This window comes from Manacus candei, unplaced genomic scaffold, assembly GCF_025592945.1.
Source record: "Manacus candei isolate 608988 ecotype Guabito, Panama unplaced genomic scaffold, ASM2559294v1 h1tg000005l, whole genome shotgun sequence".
Classification (NCBI taxonomy): Eukaryota; Metazoa; Chordata; class Aves; order Passeriformes; family Pipridae; genus Manacus; species Manacus candei.
Genome location: NW_026138053.1, coordinates 19,461,267 through 19,467,500, shown reverse-complemented (window position 1 = coordinate 19,467,500; position 6,234 = coordinate 19,461,267). Strand labels below are relative to the sequence as shown.

Here is a 6,234-nt window from a genome sequence, read left to right as displayed (position 1 = left end):
CACGGATGTCTTCTGGTGAGAAGTGATTGCTTTTCAGAGGAACTCTATGATGGTGCTTTTTCCTTTTAATTTCAGTTGTGTTTTATTCAAATTAAAATATTGCCTTTTTTTCTGATGCCTTTTTAATGAAAGCTCAGCATGAACAAAACAGGAGGAATATTTATTTCTGTTGTGAGAGAGGGGCTTTATTCTCTCTATTTTAGACCCATGCATGGATACAGCTTTCCACACTGAGACGGTATCTCTACATGGTCTACACTGTGTTAAATAACATAGCTGAGGTCTGAACTTTCTTCTGCTTTGCCATTATCTGCCCATTCTCATCTCACATCTTCTGTACTGCATGCCTTCCTCTCCAGTGCTGCAAGTCATGTCTGTTCCACCCCCTCCCCATTTTATTTTCCTGGCTGGGTTAGGTGTTCTCTTTGTCTGTTTGGTCTGTGGTTCCTCATGTGTGTCTCTACCATCAGGGTAGATGTGGCTTAGAATCCTTCAGTTACCCTCTCTTTCAGAGCTGCGGGATCTCTAACCATTATTTTTTCTAAAAGGATTGCCAGTTCTGAGTTCTGATGAAGCTTTCCAACAAGAATGTTTATTTTCCACTAATAAAATTTTATTTGGCTAAAACATGTACAATATTGATAAATGTTATATTAATGTGTACAGAATGTATGTTTGTGGAATGAAATGTGAGCAGAAGCAAGTGGCAGTAAGATGCTGTGGGAGAAGGGACAAGCAGATGGTGACAGAAACCACTCTTCCTGAATTTGTAGTTGCTGCTACAAATTCGGAGTCGAGATAACAGGAAGAAGTAGTATTCTTGATTCGGTTTTCAGTAGGATATGTAGCACAGTAAGAACTGTTTAACTTGCAAGCCTTTTTAATAGTAATTTAGCAAGCAGAATACACAAAATAGTATGTTCGGTCGTTTCTTCTTGTTCTACCATTTATGATTCATCCTCCCATGTGTGGTTTACCTACGTGTAATTAGGAAAGTGGTATATACAGTAATTAGGTTCTCTCTTTTTCTGCCATGGAAATGGGAACTATATTTCTGAGATGCTGTTGAATTATAAATAAAAACAAGTAAAAAGCAGATCTTCTGTACTGCACTTTCAGTAATGTCTAAACTACACTTAGAGTGAAAGAAACATCAGAAAACATCAACCACTTATGAACTGTGACCACAGCAGTATAAACTGAAGAGCTTCTAGGTAAGTTTCTTAACACATGTTAAGTCTCAGGTCCAAACTAGCCTGAAGATGATGCCTGAGGAAGCAGCAGTACCTCTCTGCTTCTGCCACTCAGCGTAACCTGGGCAGCAAAACAGCCTGGGGTACGGTCCAGTGTTCTGAGCTATGAGCATTCCAGTAGTCACTTCCAAGGGAAGAGTAAGCAGTTACTAGATACTGCAATAAATGCTCACGAAACATCCTTAAACAACAAAAAGTGCATATCTAAGTCAGTGACTGCAAGGCTATACAAGTTCACTTTATGAGCTATTTTTTAAGGAAACCTTGGCTACTCAAAATGTAAAACTGCATATTTCAACAAAATTCTCAATTCATTACATTTCTGCTTTACATTGTTCCACCTTTCTTTCCCTTTCATTCCAAAATTGGAGGCCCCATGTTAGAGATTCAGACAATGAATCCTTTTATCTAGCACTTGCATTCATTATTCATTGTGCATTGTCAGTGGATTGCTATTTCAGGCCTGAATTACAGTTAATTAATCTTAGAAAAGCACTTGTAATTTCACACTTTATGAAGCACTATTGTCTCAGCACAGCAGGGCTGTGGTGGCAAAATACTCTAATGCTTGTATCTCTTAATATTTATATGCATTCAGGTCTTTATTTTGCCTACATCTCTGAAGGTTGATGTTACAGCAATCATGCTTGTGTTTTGCTCTGGAAATGCTTTTCAGTATTTTTACTTTATTCAGAATTTCAAATGGAACAGAAATAGGTTACATAGTTAGTTAAATGATAAGGTTAGAAAGACCTTTATCCTTTTCAATACTGAAAAGGAGAACCTGGAGAAGTGATGGACTTCAGAGCAAATCAGGCAGATTCCGAACTTGTCACGTTACTTCAAATGATGAGTTCTGTTGGTAGCTGGTAATTGGTCAGATACAGCCTACACTTAAAAGCTAAGGCCTATTGTTGTCCATCGTGTGGTTAAATGTTTCGAAACCTTCTTGCTGTGCCTATAACTTTATAGGAGCTCTAGTTGCACGTGTGAGCATGTATGTAAGAGCTTTACTGAGGAATTTGATTCGTGTGTTGCAACTTCTATGTTTACTTTACACATCTGCATAGGAACAGTTCCTTCTCTGTAGCTTACAATAGCTTAGCCAGTATTCTAAAAATACCTGTATCTCTTGACAGTACTTACAACTGACATTTCTGGAATGCTGGAAGAAAAAAAATTATAATCTGCGCTTACGTGAAGGTACCAGAGAAGTGATTGAATGCAAAGTTACCAGAGATCCCTTAGTTGCATAGCACACAGAAGGGAGTATTTTGTCATAACTATCAATGTGTATTTGTCCTTTTACTCTCCCTTTGTATGCAGTTGGCTGCTGGCTGAGATGAAAAACTGAGAGCTGAAAAGATATATTTTATTTTACTTAGTGTGCTTGCTATGTGGAAAAAGAAATTGCTAAGGGCTTTTAAAAAATGCTCCTTTAACTCTTTAGCTGTATTTACCTAATTGTTTTAAGGAATTTCACAGTAATTGCTAAGGTGTAGTGCTTACCATAGCAAGATTTTTTTGATTATACTCATCATGAAACTATCCCATCATAAATATATTTGCTGTATTTTTGCTTCTTATTAGATTTTTGCGTTAGGCAAGCATAATTCCTTTTTAAAATATTGATCTTGTTACAGTCCTTGGAAATAGAAATTGGGGAAAAAGAATTATAAGTTTGAAATAGAATGTATTACACTGTGCAGTTTGTGCTGAGTGGGGTTTGTGCTGACTAGGGAAACATACCTCCAACCTGAATTACCCTGTGATCCTGATATCATAGGTGGAGTCAAGAACTAGAATTTATTGTTAGTCTAAGGAATTCTCTAGCAGTCTAATCAGAGGCAGCAGTTTTTATTGTTAACCAATTACAGTGATGGTAACGCTTGTGGTCTGATTGCAACTGGTTTCCAATAATCAGTGTATGGAGCATCATCAGCAATCTGAGCCCTGCTGGAAGGAGGGCACTTGTAGTGTCTGTACCTGGGATTTTCCTGGGTGCTTTCAAGCAGTCAGTTGCTAATGGTTTGTGTTGATCCAAAAGCTTATCACTTAAGCTTATCCAAAAATCACTCTGGTTTTGTTAGACTTCTCTTGTATCTGCTATAAATAACTTAAGGCCACAGAGATGAGCTGAATCTAAACCCAGGTTAGACACAAGTCATTTGACTGCAATGACTTTGTTGTAGTTAAGTCACTCAACTGGAAGGCATGTGCTGCTACAGCTAAATCCAACCTCAAAATGTGAGTGCGGTCCAAGAGAAGGCCAGATAAAAGGTTGGAAGTCCTTGGGCAGTGTGTGTCTGGGGTGGAATGAGGCCTGTGACCTGATGAAGGCAATGGTGGTGCTGTCTCTACAAGGCTGCAAACTGTGTGCATGTGAGAGATCTGTGTGCTCATGCTGGAGGGAGGGGAGCATAAGCTGACCTTTCAGCTTGACTTGCTGAGTAATAGAAACTGAAGATGGAATTAGGTGGCTTGCAAAAGTATGAACTGTTACAGTTGTGAGGGGAGCACTGACATGGCTTTTAGTGTTACATCAGTGGTCAGTGTGCAGTGAACTGCAGGCAAGGACAGCTTCTCCTGCTGAACGAGACTTCAGAGCACTGCCAGCTGCCCTGGGTAGTTCTGACATGCACTTGAAAGGATCTCCTTGAAGTCTTTCATTGTGGCTTCCATTTTTCAGACTAAGATGTTCTTCAGTGTTGAGTCATCTTCTGGTGAGGAAGCACGGAGGTTTTTTCGTTGTGTTGACAGTAACCTTCTTGTGTGAGCTGACATGGCTTATTACACTTGGGTCCTCTGATCTGAACTGCAGCAGTTTGGCAAAATAGATAATCTATTCAGAATGAAAATCTTGGGAAGCTTTTTGCATCTGGTATGATTCAGAGGTTCTTCAGAGGCCATGGATTGAGCAATTTTTGTTTTTTTTTTTTGTTCTTATTTTTTACCAATCTTACTGTTGGAGGAGGTTAATGTCTGTGAAACTGAAATTCTGGATTTCTGGGAAATGCTATTTTTAGTCTTTTGAGGTAAGAACTGGATCAAAATCTAATGGAGAACTGCAAGAATGCTGAACAGTAAATCTTCAGATTGTTTATATTTGTGTTTGTAAGGATCAAATTAGACTCATTTTTCCTGTGTTACTTTATTTTAGTTAATGTTTGAAATATTCAGTGTAGTTGTAGCTGTGGCAAATTTGCCATGCTGCTGTATGAAGTGTAGCAAAAGTATAGAGAGTCATGTTTATAAAACTTAAGTCAATCCTTTAGTGAGAGCAGCTGCTTGGTGTAGTCTACTCCAGGGTTGTTTAATAACAAATTAGAAGTACTGGGAATACTATACAGAATACACAAACAAAATTGTCTGTCTTTCCTATGCCTTGATTCTAGATCTTTCACACTCCTGAGTCTAGGGCTTCATTTTTGTTGTTTTGTTATTGCTCTATGACAGGTGCTGATTTATGTCCCTATCAGAGGCGTAGCTTATAAAAAAGTTTTCTTGCAAAACCTGTTAGCTTAGGTGTGTAGGCAAAATATTCATGGAACAGGTAAGTTACTATACCTCTTGGCATATTGGAACACTCATTAACAGGTGTAAACTGCCCTGTTTGGTCACACAATGAAACTCTTCTGGTTTGAATCTTGAAATCGTGCTTTGGTAATTGTTCCAGATCTTCAAAGTAGATAGTTTGTATACAATGTTCAGTCTGAAATTCTGTCTCCAGTTTTGATTAGGTTCCTGTGTGTTTGGAGTTGAATCTCAGTATCATTTCTAAGGAATGACATCTCACTGTTATCCAGAACTTGGCAAAAATGTGAAGGCTCAAGAAGTGTGCCTGTACCTGCCCCCTTTTTTCCCCTGCTCCCTGATACACACTTTGATTGACTGTATTTGGAAGAGAGAGTATAAAATTTTCCATTTGCTGGTCTCTTAGATTATAAGGAAAGATAATTACAATTTCCTGCCTTCTCAGTGCTTCCACAAGTTAATGTGCTGCCTCTCATATTTAGATTTTTTCCTAAATGTTTCCTAGAAAAATCATTTCTGTACCAAACACGAGGACTTGAGTCTGTTGTCAGAATTATAAAAGAGCAATGCTTTTTTCATTCAAAGTTGAAATCTATAATAGATACAGGCTATTTAATTTCCTTCATTAAATTTCTAACTTTATCTTGTGAACTCTTTTTTTTGTTTTCCATCAGAGTTATTTATCTTTTAGTACTTGTAATTTCGGAGATAGTACTAACTCTGTTCTTCTACTATGTCTGAAATAGCTTTCTTAGTGTTTGCATTCCTTTCTTGTGACCTACCCCGCTGTGTTTTTCTCAAGTCCCCCACAGTCTCCTCCTTGAATAACTGCTTTTAACTCAGTCTGTTTATTTCCCATCATTCTGGCCTTAATATACAAGTAGTTGTGAGATGGTTTATTCCATTTCTTGGTAAGTAGTTTTGATTTCTTCTTTCTTTTCTCCTCCCCCTTTTCCTCTTACTATCTCCAAGTCTGGCATTTTGTTTCTCTACTTGAGTTGTTTCATTTTTTTTGTGTCAAAAAGTGAGTCTTACATCCACTCTAACCTCTTCTTTCTTATACAAGTTCTGAAGACAGATTGGATATCTGAAAAGAAGTAGTGGTTAGTCAGGAGCAGGTGTGTGCTCTGTGAGGACTGTGCTCTAGGCATGAAGTTTCTAGAATTCTTTCAGTTGATTAAAGGAATGAGGTTTAGCAGACCATAGGCAAACTTCCTGATTTGTTTGAACTTCTTTGGAGAGAGCAAATGAAGGTGTGATTTACGTGAACAGTTCGGCAGTCAGTTTGAGAGGACCTCCCTGCAGACATTCAGTGCTGGAATTGGTGGCAAGACATTAAATGGAAGTTGTCAGCTACTGAGCTTTTGGAGATTTTGAGCTGATGGAACCAGATACCACTGATCTTCATAGCATATAAAACATCTTTTCCTGGAGACTATCTAGAAGA

The 6,234-nt window shown here is 38.2% G+C and overlaps 1 protein-coding gene across 2 annotated transcripts in view; it reads left to right on the top strand.

The window, feature by feature from the left end:
* The window catches only part of NEK7 (NIMA related kinase 7), a 61,462-nt gene that overhangs the window by 19,115 nt on the left and 36,113 nt on the right, over window positions 1-6,234 (top strand). The gene's annotated exons all lie outside the window — the stretch shown is intronic.